The sequence below is a fragment of the Pteropus alecto genome, unplaced genomic scaffold (assembly GCF_000325575.1).
Source record: "Pteropus alecto unplaced genomic scaffold, ASM32557v1 scaffold40, whole genome shotgun sequence".
Taxonomy (NCBI): Eukaryota; Metazoa; Chordata; class Mammalia; order Chiroptera; family Pteropodidae; genus Pteropus; species Pteropus alecto.
The window spans coordinates 9,792,432-9,812,722 of NW_006431919.1; the positions used below are offsets into that span (position 1 = coordinate 9,792,432).

Below are 20,291 nucleotides of genomic sequence, written 5' to 3' on the forward strand. Positions count from 1 at the left end.
TGTTTTTATATTTGTCATCATTTTTCACTTATCTCTCTGTTGAAGACCAACTAGAAAGAGCCAAAAAACATACGGTCCTAATTGATTTATCAATATATGTTTTCTAAACAATGAAGTAGCATAAGGTCATGAAAAAACATAAGTTTTAGAATACACCAGACACAGGTCTGAATTCTAACTGCCTCATTGACTGCGATTCACATTAAGATGGTTAATATTTCCTAACCAACTTCAGTTTCTTTCTCTGTAAAAAGGGAATATTAACAATAATAGCAATTATCTAACAGGGCTTCTGGAAGAACTGATATACTAATTTATATTAAGAATATGAAAGAGTAACTGACATGAAGTAGTAGGTCCTTTAAAAATTTACATCTGCTGAAGAAAACTAAGAGTAGAGATTGATGTTGAATTTGACCAACTTTGGCTGACACTCCTCTGAAGGGCATGATACAATGTGTCAGGAACAGAGAAATAAGATGCAGCCCCATCTTGGGAGAAATAGTCTAGTTAGACTTTTTTCATCAAAAAGGTTTTAGACAGAGCTTGGATGAGCAGTTGGGCTGAATCTATGCAATTCCTCAGTTAGGTGTGAGAGTCCCACTTCTCAGTCGTGGGATGAAAATACAGTTGTGCCCCCTCATTCATGGTTTTGCTTTCTGTGGTTTTAGTTACTTTCAGTCAACCGTGACTGAAATAATGAAATAGAAAATTCCAGAAATAAACAATTCATTAAGTTTTAAATTGCATGCTGTTCTGAGTTGCAGGACAAAATCTCGCACTGTCCCACTCTGTCCTGCCTGGGATGTGAATCATGTCCTCAGCCAGTGTCTCTACCCTGTATAGTTGTGGCCATCTTGGTTATCAGATTGGCTGTCACAGTTTTGCAGTGTTAATGTTTAAGTAACCCTTGTTTTACTTAAGAATGGCCCCAAAATGCAAAAATGCTGGCAATCCGAGTATGCTAAAGAGAAGCCAGAAAGTGCTTCCTTTAAGTGAAAAGGTATGTATGTACAGGAAAAAAACACTATAAGTAGGGTTTCAGACATCCAGTGATGGTCTTGGAACATATCCCCTGCAGATGAGTAGGGTGACGTACTGTGAGTAATTAATTTAATATAAGTAGTTCATGCCTCTTTAGTTTGATTATTGCTTCATTAAGGTTTGTGCTCTGCTAATTTTCGTTTCCTTTTTAGTATTCAGTGAGTATCCTAGGGCCAATGTTCATCTGTGATTCTTTCCTTTCCTTCACTGAGACCTGCCGGCGGCTCTGCATCAACCCCTTTCCATCTTCACTGCCTCCCTAGCAGTCCATGGCCCCACTGCCTCTCCTCCATGTTACCATGGTAGCCTGGCCTCCCAGCCTCTATCTGCTTCCCTGCTTACTATCTTTTATCCACACAGTAGTCAGAGCTCTTTTAAAAACATAAACCAGATTTTATCACTCCTCTGCTTACAAATTTTAGTGGCTCTTCCAACAGAATCCAAAGTCTTGGCTATGACCTACTATGGCCTGAATAACCTGATCCTTCCTTCTCAATAATATCTCATACTTTCAAATCCTCAGTATCTTCCAGTCTTTGTATTTGCTCCTTCTGCCTAGCATATGTGTCCACCTGGTCTTGATACTTCCACTTAAAAATCGCCTCCTCTGAAAGGCAGCCAGCCATCACTGAGCAAGCCAGCCAAAGCAGCTAGCCAAAGTCATTGCCATAACTAAAGCTCCATCTTGTCTGTTTATTTCCTTTAAGCAATTATCACAATCTAAAATTATCTTGCTTATTTTTTAAAGAACTATTTCTCATTATAAATCTTTTATTTAGAGGATTATTTCATTGTATTATTCCTCTTCTTTTTTAACTTAAAATTATAATGTATCAGGTTTTAGACATTATTTTTATATTTTTAACAGTAAATAAATCTTAATCCATTTAATTAACATTATGTAAATAGTTCTAGAGTTTATCTTATTATCAAATTGCTTGTTTCTGCTTTCAATGAGAGTCATCAAGTTTCTAAATTCTATAAATTCTATAAAAATTAACATACACATTTCATTCCTTGCTTAGGGTTAAAAAAAAAAAAAAAGACAATTTTTTGGCAATGTGATACTTGGCTGAGTTTCTCACTAGTCCACTGGAATTTTTTTTTTTTTTATAGTAGATACAACATAAATTGTCACTAATTTAAAAGAACCTGTATTATGCAGAAGAGAAATTTCCAAAGGAAATAGGATTAGGTCTATAATGGGCATATCAAACACCCATGCTATTTATGTAAAACAGCAGAAATAAACCCTGTCTTGAGAAACTAGAGAAAATCAACTTCATCTGACAGAATGAACATAAAGGACATGAAAGGTACAAGGGCACACATATGACAGAAAAGGAAGGAGCTGTAAACAGATGCCTGACTGTGCAAATGAGCCAAGTTTGCAATGACTACTATAGATATTCATGGCAACTGACATCTGTGAACTAGTGCTGTGGACAAGAAAAATAAATCAACTAATGCTATCACAGAAGCAATGAGTTTCTACTCATGTTTTAAAAGTAAAGTTGAAGAAAGTGTTTTTTCTCATATCAACAATATACATATTTATACCAGTTTTACATTTTTTAATGCTGCAATACACTCCATAAAGTTAAGAAAAATAAATGCTTTATAATCGATGTTTATGAAGCATTTGTGTCTTCTTTTGGATTAAAACAGAAACTTTATAGCTGAAATAATCCATTTGGAATCTTGATCATACAGACCGGTATGAGTGACCTGGGACAAGTCACTTATATTCGCCAACACATGGTTGCCCTGGAAAATTTGAATTAGATACCTGACATTGTAATTTGTTGTGGGATGAGATGTAGGAAGAGATTTATAACTCTTAAAATGATTTACTACTCTTGTTATTACTACTGGCTAATGAGAAGATACAGTGATGACTCATCTGACCAGCGGTTATTTGATAGTATACATATGTATGCGCTTGTGTACATAGAGAAATATAGGATAATCACACTTATCAGCAAAGCAGAGATATAAAATAGGTTCTACATAGCTTCCCAACACATAATTATGCAAAAATAATTATGCCATGTGTGTATATAGAACTTTAACAGCTTCCAAGACAAAATACAGACATGCATCTGTGTGCTTTGTGAGATCAGGAACCACATCTGTTTTTTTAATTTTATTTGTATCTTAAGTACTTTGCCAGGTGCCTAGCACCTGTCACTTACCCAAGATTAAAATTAATAATAATAACAACAAAGACAAAACAAAGAAAAGAAAGCCATGGTCACAAGCATTCTCAAACTGAGGATTTTGAAGCAATTCTCTATAGTGTCTGATTTAATTTATATAAAAAGTTCTCAAATAAGTTTTAAAGTAAAAATCATCTTTATACAAGAAGCTACCTGGAATGAATCTTATTCAGAAAATCTCTGTGAGGAGCATCAAAATCTATTCTTTGGGGTGTTCTGATTTATAACAGAACTAAGTTTTGCCAGGAAGAAGTCAGAACAACAAATATACTTAATGGGTTATCCATGATCATGCCTTTCTGAATTCTGATAAAGATCCTTAATTTACTCAAGCCTACTACTAGGAATCCTTGAAGTGAGGCTTGTAACTCATTATGCAGATATCCTGGTTAAGTTTTAAGACCACTGTGAAATATATGGAGACAGCTTTGTCGTCAAAGGAAACTGTAAATGATGCCTCCAGAATCTCATTTACCTGTGGCAAATCTGTAGTTAAAAGGAGAAATGAGTCCTCTCTGGAGTTGAATTCTATTGCATGATAAAAGCTACCTTTGCAAAATGCTAATATTCTGACTGAGCTAAGAGATCTTAGGATACACTATTTATTCCTTAGCCACTGGGCACTGTCATCCAAAAGTAACTGGTGCTATAAAATCCTTACACAGAGCAAGAAAATTAAATATTTTGCATAGCTTAAAACCATCTCTGAAAGGCATCTATAAAATCAAGAAATACAATCGCTATGCCAGCATTTTGTACCAAAGTGTAACATATGTGTTATAGTGTCACCTGAGATTTAATGGTGCTATCATATTATCCCAAATTTGAATATGACCAAAGGTAGTTAGTTAATAAGTAATAATAGCTGCCTTTGCTTCTCAGTTAATAGGAAATAACTCAGAATCATAATTAACGTGACATGTTTCCAGTCTTTCAGCAGACTCTGAGGTGGCTAAATATGAGCCTTGGTTAAATATGAGCCTTAACATGTAAGAAACTTGTCAGGATCTAATCCGGAGATTATAAGAGAATTTGAATCTCAACTTTGATTTCTGTATCTAGATAACCATTCATATTCCAAAAATATCGCTTTTTCAACAACTTTGTTTTTTTTTAAAGAAAATTAGATGCCTTATCCCCAACTATATTCAAAACGTTGTTTTATTTCACAGTATGCTTTTACTTTGTCCAAAATGCATATTTATTTAAAAGTACAATTTATTCTAATTACAAAGGATAAAGGAATCTTACAGCATTAATAGGCATCATTACCAGTGAAAAATTAGGATGTTAAAAAAGATCAATTACCAAGGAAATATATATTGATATACATTTTTGCTAGCTGTAAAACAAACTAATTAAAAACTTCAGCTGGGGGAGAAAAGATCCAAATACTGAATTTAAGCATTAGAGTACGAATTGAAATTTTGAAAAGTTCTAAAGAACATATCTTTTGTTTCCTTCATCTGCTTTTTGAAAAAATAACTTTAAAGAATTTCAATTACAGTTGACTTACATTAGTTTCAGGTGTAAACAAAGAGATTAGACATTTATATAACTTACAAACTGATCACCCCAGTAAGTCTAGTACCCATATGACACCATACACAGTTAGTATAATATTATTAACTACATTATTAACTATTCCCTATGCTGCATTTTATATCCCTGTTTTTATGCCTGGCATTTTGTACCTTAATGAGCACATCTGAGTCACTTCCCCCAAAGGTTCTTAAATTTTTTTGCTTTAATATTTCAATAAGTTTTGATGTATTTTTGTGTCTCACAGCTATTTTTAGTTAGGAAACTTATTTCTCATGTATATTCCTCTTGTGATATGCTCTTGCTTTTTCTAGAGTAGGTAGAACATTGCCATGGGAGTTAGGTGACTTCAACTCTGGCATTCTCATATTAATTGATCACTTACTAAGTTTTAGACACCATCTAGTATTACAGAAATGTATCATCTCATTTAATACAAGGAATATCCTATTATTTCCATTGTATAGATGAGAAAATTGAGGCAGAAAGGTAGAATGATTTTCTCAAGAGTCACAGGGTGAGCGGTGGAGTTGGGATTTACATTAAGGATGTTTTTACTTGAGTCCACGTCCCTAACTAGTATGCTAATACTAGTTAGCTAGTAGACCTTGATAAAGTCATTTATCTTCTCTAGAGGACTGGCCGGTTTCTTACATCCCAAATGAACTTGGAAATTTAATAATCTTATGAAAATACGCCACATGTTCTGTGACCCTGTATATCTTGTAATTTTGTTTTACCCACACATTCAAATGCTGTATTTCACAGCTGTTCATTCTGTTTGAGTCAATTATGTAGATGAGTCTACCCCAGACACGCGAATGCAGGCCTCTCCTTAAGCTCTCCCACTTAACATTCTCCTCCGACTGAAGGTCTCCCTCAGTGCTTTTCTCCCGGCCTATGCTCTTCATTCGCCTCTGCAGAGGCCTTCTGCTTAAATTAAAATCTCCAACACTCACGCATAATTGTTTGTAAAAGCTCTCTACAAGTCCTCATATAGAGTCACATGTACTACTAAGATCAACTTTGTAATCACCAAAAAAAGTAAGATTGCTAGCAATCATGTTCCCATTTGATAAATCGTGTGTTTCAGATTAGAGCTATTTGTACTCTCCTGCAGCTGTTTGGCCTTCTGTGACTCTGCTGTTTTAGAACCTTATCCGTTGTCAAGATACTGTGACTATTAAAGGGCTTCTGCTAAAAACTCAGGTACTACTATGAAAGACATTTTCTTAAATAACATGCCTGTGGAATCCAAACAGCAGTCAGTATTCTAACAAAATCCTACTGTGTAAGCATATAAATCCTACTCAAAAAATAGTAATAGATATGGCCAAAGCAATCTAAGCCTTTATTATTCTTGTCTAGTCATTCACTTTCTACCAAGATCCCCCATATTCCATTCCTTAAGGCCTCATCTATAAATCCTGTGCTTATCTCAGAATGAGAATATCATCTATTCTAGGTTGTCCTGAAGGCAGTCTGAGTCCTTGAGAAAAAAGTAATCATTCTGTTTTTTAACTCATAATCTAACGACTAATATCTGACTTCAGGTCACCGTAAGAGCTTTAATTCAATCAGTCACTTACCGACTAGAAAGACAGAGAGCTGGGGCTCATTATTTCAACAGTGATTTTTGCTTGTTTGTTTTCATAATATAAAACAATGTTTAAATATGCCAGATATTTCCTGTTACATTAAAATGAATTTAAATATTTTGACTTGTGACACATTAGAGTTATAGCATTTCAGAATAAGTTCATCAGTTTTATTCTAGCCATTAATTTTTTTTAACAAATAAAAGTGGCTTACAGATATTGATTTATAGTTAGCCAGTGACAGACTGAGGCTATAACCTCAGCTGGGACTGCTATCATAACTTCCGAATCCCATCCGGTATTATTTTTAAATATAAACTACACATGCTGGATGTCTTCTTTTGCCTCCCCAGCTCCACCCTCCACCACCAAACTCTGTAGCTCTAGAGTCTAAATTGTACAGACTTCAAAAACTGCCTCCCTGGTTCTCTGGCGTTGGGTTGAATTTGGCCAATGGGGAGGAGATCAGGAGTCTGGGGGAGAGAGGAGAGTGAGGTGAGGGGCTCTGTTCCCCGGGCTTCATCCCTGACCATTCCCTTCTCTTCCACTTTAAGTCTGTGATATTAGGGACCGGAGGGCAACCTGCTGATCCTGTCTCTGGGAGGAAGGAAGGGGGTGCTTGTTCTGTTTCTTTGTAAATTGCCTTTTTATTACATTCTCCTCAAATTTTCTCATTTTCAGTACGCCATCTGTTTCCTGTCGGGCCGCAGACTGGTAGAATATATTATAGAAATGTATTTAAAATCTGAGGTTTTTCAGTTAGGCTGTCAAGAAAATTAGAAGCATTTAATTCCTGGGACCTTTATCTTGTTTTTTTTTTTTTTTTTTTTAAATCTTTATTCTGTACTGAACTGATATTACCAATTAGCCAAAGCAAAGACATGCCCTTCTAACATGATTTGCTTAAAGCGGAGTTGATGCTAAAAGACAGTAAGAATCAGAAGGCCCTCTGCATGGCAAGTTGAAATGTTAGGGATGAAGGGACGAAGGTCCCCTCCACCTTACATGAACTGCCTCCTTCACAGGGGTCCAGTCTCAGTAAACTACTGCCCACCCAAGAAGCTTTCTCCCTCTACCTTAGCTCCTGCGCCACTGGTCACTGCCTCGTCCTGTTTTATTTCCTTCATAATACTTACTACTATCTAAAATTATCCTTTGTATACATTTATTTGATATTTTCTATTTCCCTAGTAGATTTAGGGTCTTTCTAACATTGGGTTTCCCAGAAGCAGACCCTGAAGCATGCTCATTGAGGATCGTTATCTGTTAAAGAAAGAAAGAAGCAAGACTGGACAAAGGGAGATGTCAATGTAGGATGTTTGCCCAGTGACAGGAACTTTCTAGTAGGAATATCATTATCGAAGTAGGAACACTGCTACCAATCCACATGGGACTGAAATGGCCTGTAAATCACCTTCCTCCTCCACTACTACTACTACTACTACTACTGCTGCTACACACACACACACACACACACACACACACACACACACACACACACACACACACACTTCCCCCCCTCCCTACTACTACTCCTACTACTGCTGCTACACACACACACACACACACACACACACACACACACACACACACACTTCCTTGAGCAACTGACATAGGATGTTGGAGGAAAAGAAATGCCTGTTAACCTTTTTCTCTCTCTTGAGTTAGAGCACTTGCTGAAAGTTCAGTGGGAAACACTGATTTTGCCTCTAACACACCCTCACACAGATTTTCACTGCAGTGCATGGTTGCAACTGTGATGGCCTTAACCAGAAAAGTAAAATAGGTTTTACTGCTGTTACTTTGCTGTTATTTTTTAAACATGAAAAATAAATTATTCAGAGCTGCCTCCTATCACATACTGGCAACTCAGCTTGTACTTCTGACACCAATAAAATCCACAAACAACGTAGTCTCAGGCCTTTCATCATTACAATCTCTAATGGCAAAAAGATTCCATCTAAATGATGTAAAGATTAGTCAGCAGAAACCTCGTTTAAACTGGAGTTGGAAGTGCCTGTGGGGTGAGCTCTGACACCCCACCACTCATCAGTTACTCCAAACAGGAAGGGTGTGCTTTCCATCTCCGGCAGGAGGCTGTCTCTCTACTGCCCTAGCAGGAGGGGAGAGGATCTTCTCCTACAAAAACAGCTCAGCCAATGAAAAACCACTACACTTCAAACTCCCACTTTCCTCCAACGGGCTCTTTGTTTACAAAAGCCCCCTTCAACTCCCCACTCCACTATAACAGAACCTTTCTCTCCTTTGGTTTTTGGACTTGTGAGTGATTCACCATTAGACTGCCTGACCTAAGATGTAATTCTTTGTTCTCAAATAAACACATTTTGCTGAAGAATTATCTGGCTGTCTATTTAAGGTCAACAATGGTATTTTTACTACTTAAGAGTTAAGTCTTTAACATAAAATAGGCACCAAAAACATGGAAAAATGCTTACCACAATTAGAAATTACAAATTTGTATTAGAAATACAAATTAAGCCATTATGATTATTGATTATCTAGTCAGCAAAAATTTAAAGAAATTACAATATTCAGTACTACAGATTCTGCAAGGAAATGCTCTCTCACAGATGCTTCTGATAGAATTTCAAATCGGTACAAACTTCCTGGATGGTAGAACATTAATCAAAACCCACAAAATGTGCAAATCTTCTTTCTTAAAATTCCACTTTAAGAAATTAATTTGAAAACAAAATAATGTAAAACTATATACAAGAATGTTAAGTATAACTTTAAACAAGAAGTGAATATATTCTATATCACATATATGAATATTTAAAAGCATTCTGATTTAGTTACATAATGCGGTAAAAGGAATACTTTGAGTGTGGACACAGAAAAGTGTTCTTGATTTTTATTAAAGAGAAAATTGTATATTAGAAAGCAGTGATTTACATAAATTGTATGTTAATCTATGTAAATTGCATAATTGCACAATTTATTTAAAAACGTATATTGAGTGCACAGTTAAATGACTAAAAGTATACTAAAATAAACAGTGAAAATATTGTTGCTTTATATTTTCTTATATTTTCTGTAATTTCACTGTTTATACGATGAACATGTATTGCTTTTCTCTCTGAAAACAGCAGAGGAAATTCTCCCTGTCTGCTTTAGTCTCCATCAGGACTATGTATTGTTAATCATTTATTCTATTTGCAGTAGCATTTGTTTGTATAGAAGAACATTTTATAATACACAAGATAATAACATTCCATGGGCTGGAAATGTTGGTCTGCATGCTAACGGTACCAAATGTAGGCACTTCAATAAATTTCCTATGCCACTAAAATGTTGGTGGAAATGTCATCATTTGATTATGTATTCTTAAGGTAGAAAAGATGATTAAATACTATTCATATATATCATTTATACACAAATAACTTTCTGATGATTAAAATCCTTCCATAAGATCTTTACAATCATTGCTCTAACTTGAGTCTCTCCAATGACTTGGAACTCATTCTTTCCAAAAGGAATGTATTCCATTTTTGGAAAGCTATGATTACAAGAAAGTTTTTCTATATTTAAAAAGAAGTTTGAATTTCTTTCATTGTCAATTGTTAATTCATGTACTTTGCAGTTTTTGGTCTAGGAAGTGTTTTTCTTTTAATTAGTGATTCATTTGAGTTATTGATATTAGTTTGTTGTCATCGAAGCTATCAACCATTTACATTTTTGTTTCTTAAACTGCTTCATGTCTGGACAATCCTACTCCATCCTGAGATGAGATAAAGATTTCACTATATTTCTGTTTCATGGTTTCAAATTTTACAGTAATTCTTAAATCCACCTGGAATTGATTTTGACATATTGTTTATGCTGAGAACATACCCTACATTTTTCGTAGGAACAATGGACTAACATTTTCTGCCTAGCAAATTGTTTTATTTTTTTCTCAAATGTAGTAACTGGTGAGAATATAAATAAACCGGGCTGCACAATTGTTGGTAAGAATATAAATTGATTTAACCTTTATAAGGACTGATTTGGACATCAGAATCTTTCACATATTTGACAGTAATTTTATTCTTATGGGTTTATCAGTGGAAACAATCAGAGAAGAGGACAAAGAAGCATGTAAAAGGATGTCTATCCTGACATGACATATAATCGTGAGGAGTGGTGAGCGCAGTGCTTGGCAAACTAATGTAAGACTCATATACATGAGCACAGAGACCAATGACAGTGCACTGAGTAAAAAGCTCAGCTGAGTAAAGAATTAAAGCAGAATAAAATGAATCATCATAATAGAACTGCAACTTCAAAGAAACAGAAAAGGCTCACACACACAAAAAGATCATAAACATATGGAAATGACAGACAATTTACAATAAAGATCACTAAAATATTACTATGGCACATCACAAAAAGAAAAAGATGAAAACAAGTGCACTTGATTCCTGGATAAAAAAATGAAAATTTATAATAAGGGAAAAGGTGTGTAACACTGTTTTTATATGAACAATTTCACTGCATCCAAGCTGGGAGATGGGAGCAGAGCTGGAGAATGGGAGGGTACACAACTGAGTTTAAGAACAGCTGCCCTGTAAATATTTTCTCCAGCTTGCCATCCTGGTCTTCTCACTCTAGAAAAAAAAAATATGGCAAAATGTCTTCATAAATCAGTAAAATATTATTGAATATAAAACTCAATTAATTGTTTAACAAATGGCTGGATGAGCTCTACTGTTCTAGCTGGAGAAGAGAGAGCCAACTGATAGATTTAATAACAGCCTCTATTTATATGGAGGGCTCAAGGGAGTGATGATCGGATGTTCGCATTTTCTGCTATGGAACAAACAGGAAGCTACGGTCATAAATTCTACCATGAAGGACATGGAGGATTTAGGTTAAATAGAAAGATGACTTGGCTGATAGTGAAGGCTGTAAAATAACGAACTGGCTCTCTAGGGTAGGTGGTAGATTTCCCCTTCTGGAGCAGATGTGTAAAGAATAGGCTCATCTGCCACAGTGATGAAGGCAGGGGTAACCACGGCACAAGGATGGTTGGTGTCAGTGACAGGCTGCACTTTCTGGTTCACTAAAGTAGCCTCTATCTTCAATTTTCAGCAACTGAAGCAAACGTCTACATCCTTTGCAGCCTCAGCATACCTTTGCGAATTTGGCTTGTAATTGATATTAGCTTAATAAAACACGGTAACTTGAGGAGTTGCTAAATGCAATTAAATAAAGAATTGTAATACAGCCTATAAACACTAAAGTCTTTCAGCTCTTGCTTAATGACAACAAGCGCTAGGTAAAGATATATTTATGTCAGATAATTACTAAGAAAACCATTAAAGACTATCCTCAGAGCACTCAGATTCAACATTACATGTTGGTTATAATTTTCATACTCAGAGTTTGCATTAATTAAGACATTTGTGGTGGTGTAACGCTATAATGTTGCTAATGAGTATTTATTTCTAGAGCAATATTTTTAAGTGATTAAGGTGTATTGTATCACTTTGACACATCTGATTTTATATTTGCTTTCTATATAGCCTCCTTTTCTTAGCTAACTCCTTACCTCCACCTGAATAATATACCTTTGTATGCCATCTCTGAGAGAAATACAATGCTATAAGCTAATGGCTGCTAGTTCTTAATCTACCATTAGGGAGTTAAAGACTATATAAGGATTTTGAATTGGATAATGTATAAATTTAAAAACCTAAATTTTGCAAGTCTGTTATAACTCGGTCAACAAGTTTGAGAAAGGTATTAAGTCCTTGAATTGTAATATACATGAATGACAATAAGAGAGTAGACCAATATTAATGAATCTACTGAGTGCCTACATTCTATTTGCTAAACCATGGAGAAAATATATTTTATAAAACTATTAAGATGTGATCTGTGACCTTAAGAACCTAAAAATCAAAGCCCAGATACAAGATAAACTGATGTAGGAAGATATCAGCTTTGTGATCTTGGATACATTATTTAACCTCTTTGAGCCTCAGTAATGATAGCATGACAACAATAAGTATATCTACCTCTTAATATGGATGTTAAGAACTGAAACAATACATAAAAATTGTTTAGCATGGAATATGCTAAACAATTCCTATAAACTTTAGCTATAAACATAAAATAATTATATTCATTTTTATTTATATTCATTTTTATTAGGCATGTGTTAAATACAAACAATTTATGTTATAAGAACTCCAGTAAAGAAGGTGATTGGAAGCTTAAACAGTCACTGCAGGGACAATGAGCTATCAGCTAGGTAATGAAGGATGAATGTGATTTTGCCAGAGTGTAGCTAGAAGGGTTTCCAGTCAGCATGGCATGGTGTGAGCACATGCCCAGAGACAGGGCATTTAGGCAAAATGGATAGATTGTCTTGAGAGGTAAGCAAACTAGTTGAGATTTATGCTTGGTGAAAGGCAGAATGAAGGCAAGCAGCTGTTAAACTTAAGTTCTCAGCAAACTAGCTTATACTTTAATCCACTGAATACTGCAGAGTGTTATATGACATAACACAAAACAGTGATAATATTCTAAGATACTTAAATTTAAACGAGGCACAAACTCAGATGTCTAGTGAGTCAAGCTTCTGGCCTCTGTAGTGTGTGGAGTAGTCTCAACATAGGACAACAGGGAATGATGGGGACTGTGGTGACCAGGAAAGAAAATACCTGTCTGAACCAGGTGTCACTTCTCAGCTCAGCTGATATGATAGCTGCCACGTAGGAAGTAAAACCCCTTGTTTTTGATCTTTAGATTTTTAAAAAAGATAATTAGGAAATACTATTTTAAAATGAAATGTCTTAATTTTTAAAAGTACTGTGTTGGTCAAATAAAATACATTCATAAGTTTCATCTGTCTTGAGGGCTGGCGGTAGGCAGCACTTGCTCTCACCTGTAATTTTATAAAGGAGGAAAGGAAGTCTCTGAGACATTAAGCGACTTGGCTTAACTGACACATAAAGAGAGCTAGGGGCAGCGCTGGGTTCTGAACCAATGGCAGCTTTATCTAAGGCTCAACTGAAACTCACTGGAGGCCAGTGCTCTGTGCCAGCCAGCATGGGACCTCTGGGGCCGTGTGCTCACAAAGCCAGGACATCTGTGAGAGTTCAGTGCAACTTCATTTAGCTAATACATATCTTCAAATTTTAGATTATTTTTCATTACGGCCTCAAAGTAAACAATGTAGCATACGAATACAAGTCAAAATAAAAATTTAAAAAGAAAGTACAAGTGTTGGTTCTCTTTTCTTGGTTTCAGTGCAGTAGAAAGGACCTGTCTGGGGCGTCATTCAGACTCAGGCACAAGCACCAGTGTTTACTGTTTCCTAGTGAAGTCACTTGAGGAGGGGACTTTACTTGTCTTTAAAATGGAAATAATGATGATAAGCATTACAGAGTTGCTGGAACATGACATGGGACTGGATAACTTGATGACATGCTATCACAACTGCTTGAGTGAAACTTGGTTTTAAAATACTGATGTAAGAAAGTCAGGAAAGGAAGGAATGATTTAAAGATTAGAAGTGAATGTTCTGATATGAGTATTTATGGTCAACTTCCCTGGGAAGTATAATTTAAAAGTCAGAATGATAACAGCCAATTAAGTACTCACATAATATGGGTTGGTGAAAAATTCAGGCCATGTTAAAGCAGAAATATGTAAGGATAGGTTACACATCCTGTTGTTATTAAGATCGATTGCTTTTATAATGCAATATAGAAGAATTGTGAGTTAAAGTCAGTTCATACAGTTTGAGTAAATGAGCTGTATATTTTTGAGAAAATTGATGAATTGGGGAAATACCAAGATTTGTAATAGAAGAGTTCTCCTGCATTTATAACTGTGACTTCAAAAGACGCAAAATTAGCACTTTTGGAAAAGAGGTGGGCTAATATTTGGAACCAGTCTTGGATTTAAATCAAGACCTGGCATTTCCAGCTTTGTGACACTGGGGATATTATTAAATCCTCTAACTCTCAATTTTTTCTGTAAAGTAGACATTTTTATCCACATAAAAATGTCTACTTTATAGTGGTGCTATTGAGAAATCAAATAAAATGATGTCTATGAAGCATTTAGAGCAATCATTTGCAAAGCCTGAGTACTCAATACATGTTAACTGCTCTTATCATCGCTACTATAATCTATTTTAAGACTCTGAAGGAGGTCAAGAGGAAAAGTAGAATATTTTTTTAAGAGAAAAAAATGAGAGCAACTAAAAATACTATTGCAAAAAAAATACTGCAATCAATGCTTTGGACAAATGGATAGTATGATGGGTTTTTATATTAAAAGTCAAATGACTTATGTCAGGTTTAGAACAGCAAATTCATGTTTAGATCTTCCTTTTATATAGTTAGCAGGAAAGTTCCATCAGACAGTAGCCACCATGACAACAGGGGACATAGTAAGTATACCCCATTTTAATATACCTTTTGTGTTTGTCATAACAACTAGTAAAGTGTCCTACAGAAACTATGTAGCCAAACCACTTAATAATAAAGAGTAATTTCTAGAATTCCCCTGTATGATCTTTATACTTTTTTCTCTAATAATGGGGTCCCTAAAAGTAGAGATGCATTAAGAAATATAGTATTTCCATCTTCAGATTCATTTGAAAATAAATACCTAAAATTAGTGATTTCTTAAGGTGAATATTCAGTTTTCTCAATTCTGGAAAATACTATTTTATATTTAAAGCATAATTAGTATAATATTTGATTTAAGTAGATATTAAACTGGTACCATTTATAAGGCTGGCATTCAAAATGTTCAATAAAAATGTTGCGAGTGCTTAACCTGTCTGAAACACAGGGCCATGCTCTGCTAAAGGAACAAGTCATAGAGAGCAAGGGTCCCCATCCTCTGGGCTACAAACTGGTACTGGTCATAGCCTGTTAGGAACTGGGTCGCACAGCAGGTGAGAGGTGAGCAGAGCTTCATCTGTATTTGCAGCCGCTCCCCAGCGCTAGCATCACCACCTCAGCTCCATCTCAGATCGTCAGGTGTTAGGTTATCCTAGGAGTGCTGGTCTCTGGGGCCAAAAAAGTTGGGGACCTCTGGTTATAGAGAATAATACTTTGTATGGGCCAAACTATTGGACCACAGGCTGAATGTGACCAACTTATTTCAACTGGTCAGCACATGGCTTTAAAAATGAGAGCCCGAATGCCATTAAGGAGCATATGCATTCTCTAGTTTCTCTAAGTGCCCATTCTTCCCTATGATGCCTTTCCAGATTCTCTTCACTCACTAATCCACCCAGCTCCAGCTGCAGCCCTGTGGAGGTCTGAGTTTGTGGCCTTGTTTCATAGATATGAGTTATACAAGACCAAAATCATAACAAGCTTTTACATATTGGTTGGACTGTTCCTTGCTCTTTTTTTATGAACATAAGAATTAGATGAACATAATGTATACTGAAGAGCTTATTCCATTTTTTGAGTGAAATAACTCTTTTCAAGTCAACTGGACACCTTTATGGGTTATCAGTACAATGAAAAATCAAATAAAGTAAAAGGCAGTGTCTTTAAGAGATCTTACAGAGATAGTGTCCTGGAACTCTCACAGTTCTGAGAGTCACACACATGCTCCCTCGGGGCAGATTTGGCCATATGTCACCCATTCTACAAAAGGGTTCAAACTTTATAACTCTATATTGAAATATTTTGTTTTTAAAAACTTTATTGAAACATACGTCCAGAAGGGTGCTCAATTCATAACTGCATAACTTGATGACTTTTGGGGAGTGTCCCTGAGGGACAGCAACCAGTTGAAGATGTGGATTCATTCTAGCTTGTTAGCAGCCATCCTGATGGTCTTTCCAGGCACGACCCTTCCACAAGGTAACCGTTGCCTGTACTTCTCTCAGATTAGTTTTCCCTCATTTTGAACTTCATATAAAAGGAATATTAGAGTATGCTCTATTTTATGTTAGCTTTTTTTATTCAACTTTACTTTTGAGATTCATGCTTATACTTTTTGCGAACGGGAGTAGCAAAATCATCTCACATTATGTGGCAAGTGCTTGAATAAGATGGGCTCAGAGGGACTACCTGTATGGTTTTCTTACTTATGTGGGGCAATTTGGAAGGAAGATGCACAGTAAAGCTGGGAAATAAGAAAAATATACATATAAGCTATAACATGTATTATTGTTAAGAAGTTCTTCATGGAAAACATACCCAATGTTTCTCCATCCATGGAAAGAGAAAAGACCGAGTATGACACTCAAAATGTTGAGGCAAAAATCACTATTACTAATTTACACAGTTTCCAGCAATTCTTTGACAGATACCACCTTTGGCCACAAGAAAACCATGAGAATTATGCTCCTTATTATTTTTCCTAATTACTGTCTTCTCATCGATTTCTGATTATTAACTAAATATTTCTTAACTTTATTACAATCATCCCTAGAAATACTTTCTTAGTATATTTATAGATTATTTACAATCAGAAGAACCTTGCAGGATGTTTCTCTGTCAATGTATTTAAATATTGAAAAAAGTATAATGAAACAATAATTTATTTATCTTTCCATATACTTAAATAAAAGTATCATTCATCTGTTTGACAGTCCTTTATGATAAAAAAGTTATATTTCCTAGAGAAGGTTACAGATTTCCTAAGAATTTATGCCAATTCTCTGTCTAAATGCTTAATATTTATTATGATGAAAATATTACTGAACTGTTTCAACCATTCCTTCCTGTGTTTTTAAATTGTAGCATAATATTTTAAAATAATTCCCAATGCATGAATTTTCTAAATATCAGGGAAATGTATTGTGGATTCATGCAGGAAGTACACCCAGATTTCTCTCTGAAATGAGAAAAATTTAATATTACACTGCAAACATACTTATATGTATTATTTTATCAACTGATGTTTTGTAACTAACTTCAGAAGATTTTCAGTGCAATGATAAATCTATTTGTAGTCAAGTTCTAAGAACTCAGATTTTAAATTGTATTGAGTCATAAAATACATGAGTAAATGTAATACACATTAGATCATGCGCTCACCTTCGATTAAAATGCTCAATGGCTTCCCTTGCCCTAAAGTCCAAACTCCCCAAATCTTACCAACAAAAGGCCCTTCTTCTCTGGCCAATGTATCTCACTTCTCATAACTGCTTCCCCCCGCCCCCCCACACACAGTCGATGCTCCAGCCATTCTAAAATTCTTTTACCCACCATTCTTCCTTTACTTCCATTGTTTACACGTGTGGTTCCCTTCATCTGGAATCCCTTCCCTCTGTTCTTCCCCACACGATTTCGCTCGATTAACTCAACATCTTCACTCAGGTCTCAGTTTACGTGTTATTGTCTCCTCCGCTCACATGTGCACACCAAGCTAATTACTTGGAAAACTTTTTTTTTTTTTTTTTATAATCTTTTGATAGGTAGCTATGCATCTTAACGGCAGATAGGATTTATAACCACTATGAAGGAGGCAAGAGTAGCCCAGTGAAATCTGATGTCTTCGAATTCGTGGCTGGAATTTAAATTTATATATTTTTTTCTACAACAGAGAAGCTATAGCTGAGAAAGAAAAGTCATCCACACGTTATCTATCTTCAAATATGAAGACTAATTTTTTGTCAATTACAATGTCATATTTTTAGAGAAAAGTAAAAGGAGCAATGCAGAGTTGCAACTTCAGGAGTCCAATAGACTTGGATCCAATATTCAGCTTCGCCATTACCAGCTGTGTAACTTTAGGCATGTTACTTAACCTTTCTGAGGTTCACTCTCCTCCTGCACAAAAATACCTACTTACTGGAGTTAAAGCAGGTAAAACATTTAGTATAGTGTGCCTGGCACAAAATAACTACTCGATAAATGTGAATTAAAATGAATGACTGAATTAGCAAATGAATGAATGAATAAAGTAAATAAATATGAAAATAAATAAAATATCACAAAGTATATGCTCGGTATCAATTTAAGGACGTATTTACAACGATACTTCCTGTCTTGTGTAGAATCTTCTACAACCAGAATACTGAAGCAGCCGTTTTACTGACCAATGGTCACCTGGAAAGCTTAATGGGAACTATAAACCTTGTTATACACTATGGGAGATTTTAACTAACAGCACCAGAGAGCTCCTGTCAGCAGAGAGAGCAAAGGAGGTGTGTGCACATTCCCAGTCTGAGCATTCTGCCTTGTCCGACACGCAGGCATCACTGTCCTGGGGACCCTTGGATTCCACTGGTGGCAGCCACTCAGTGACCATTACCTGGGTCAGATGGCAAAGAATTCCCAGCCACTGGCACTCATCTGTTCTATCCTGTCATCACATTCCTTTTTCATTTCCTGTGTGTTTTTTTTTTTAATTCTGTGTTTGTGATCTTGGAGTCCCCCTCTAGCCCTATGACATGTTTCCCATCTGTTCATGCAGATGGTACTATCAAGAGAAGTCAAGAAGTCTGGTGTCCCCAAATCTCTTGAATCGGTCAGTTCTCCTTACCACAGAGCAGTGGGGAAAATAAATTAGAAATTGGAAGCCATATTTTAAAGTACAGAAAGGTCACGGCTCACATAAGGAAAACATTCATGTTCAGTGACTGGTTTGAAGTGAATGCTGTTGACACAGGGAAGCCCTTACCCTGACATTCTCTTGAACAAAACTGTGTCTGCAATAGCTTATAGCACCTGGCACAAAGAATCAATCCCTCCCCTGCCCTTCCCCTACCCCTACCAGGTCTCAGTACAGGAACTAAGGCAATGATCTCTTGTAAACTTGGTTTCATGTATATTTTATGCTTTTTTTTCTACCCATGCCTAGTGAAACTAAAAACTTGCAAGGATAAGGTAGCTTTTTGAAATTAAAGAAGGTTGTCACTGAATGATGGTAGCTTGATTTTGCGCAATTTTAAAATACCGCAAGAGAAAGAATTGAGCCAAGCATGCTACTTATGATGGAAAAAAAACAGAAGTCTGAGCATCAATTGAAAAGAGCAAAATCACAAAGAAAGGAAAAGTAACCAGGATAACAGCCTCTTCCTTGCCTAAGATGTCTGAGATTTTTGCTATAAAATAAAATAAACACTGAAACTAAAACTTATCCAGTGACAGACTAAATTCAGCCTTTCAGGTGATTTCAGAATCTTAAGTTCTTCAAATTGGAATGTCTGTTTATCCATATTATTTGGAACTTGGCTTTTCAGAGTAAAACACTGTATTTCTTATACGTAAAATTTAGAAGTTCATTTAGAAGATTTTTTCTCTCTGTTCTTTTCAATGCATATCCCTGTCCAGCCTCTGGCCACTCATGCAGTAGACATAGATTTTTCTTCCTCCTAAGTAACTCCACCTATGATCAAATAAAAACCAGAGCTATGGTTTGTCTCATCCCCTCATCAAAGGATAAGTAGATCAGATAACTTAACAAGACTCCATGAATTAGCCTTTGATGAATAACGTCAGTACAGCAGTGAAATATACAATTGTCACACACTAAATTAGCTAAGAAAGAGCCAGGTAGGGTGTGGAGCAGCGCTTCTCATTAATATATTATAAGCCTCTTTTACATGGACATAGAGTGACTGTTGTGTCATGATTCTAGCCAAATGGGCTAAAATACTTAGGGTTTGGGAAAAACATTGTTCTGAGCAAATGTACATCTTCTTTTTCCCTCACAGTAGTCAACCTTCTACTCCTCCCTCTGCCTTGTCTCCTACAACACAAACACGGAAAACACACATGAGCATGAATGTGCACACACATACACTTCTGATGTGTAGATAAGGTAGAATGACATAGAGACATATTCTATGCTAAGCAAAAAAATGATATTTCTGCTTTGTAATCAATAAGAAGCTCCATAGATTTTTAGTCATAAAACATTTGACTATCAAGAATAAAAGAGAATAGCC

At 35.7% G+C, this 20,291-nt stretch overlaps 1 protein-coding gene across 3 annotated transcripts in view; it reads right to left on the reverse strand.

The window, feature by feature from the left end:
* GABRB2 (gamma-aminobutyric acid type A receptor beta2 subunit) overlaps window positions 1-20,291 on the reverse strand; it is a 203,893-nt gene that overhangs the window by 100,308 nt on the left and 83,294 nt on the right. The window lies entirely within an intron of this gene.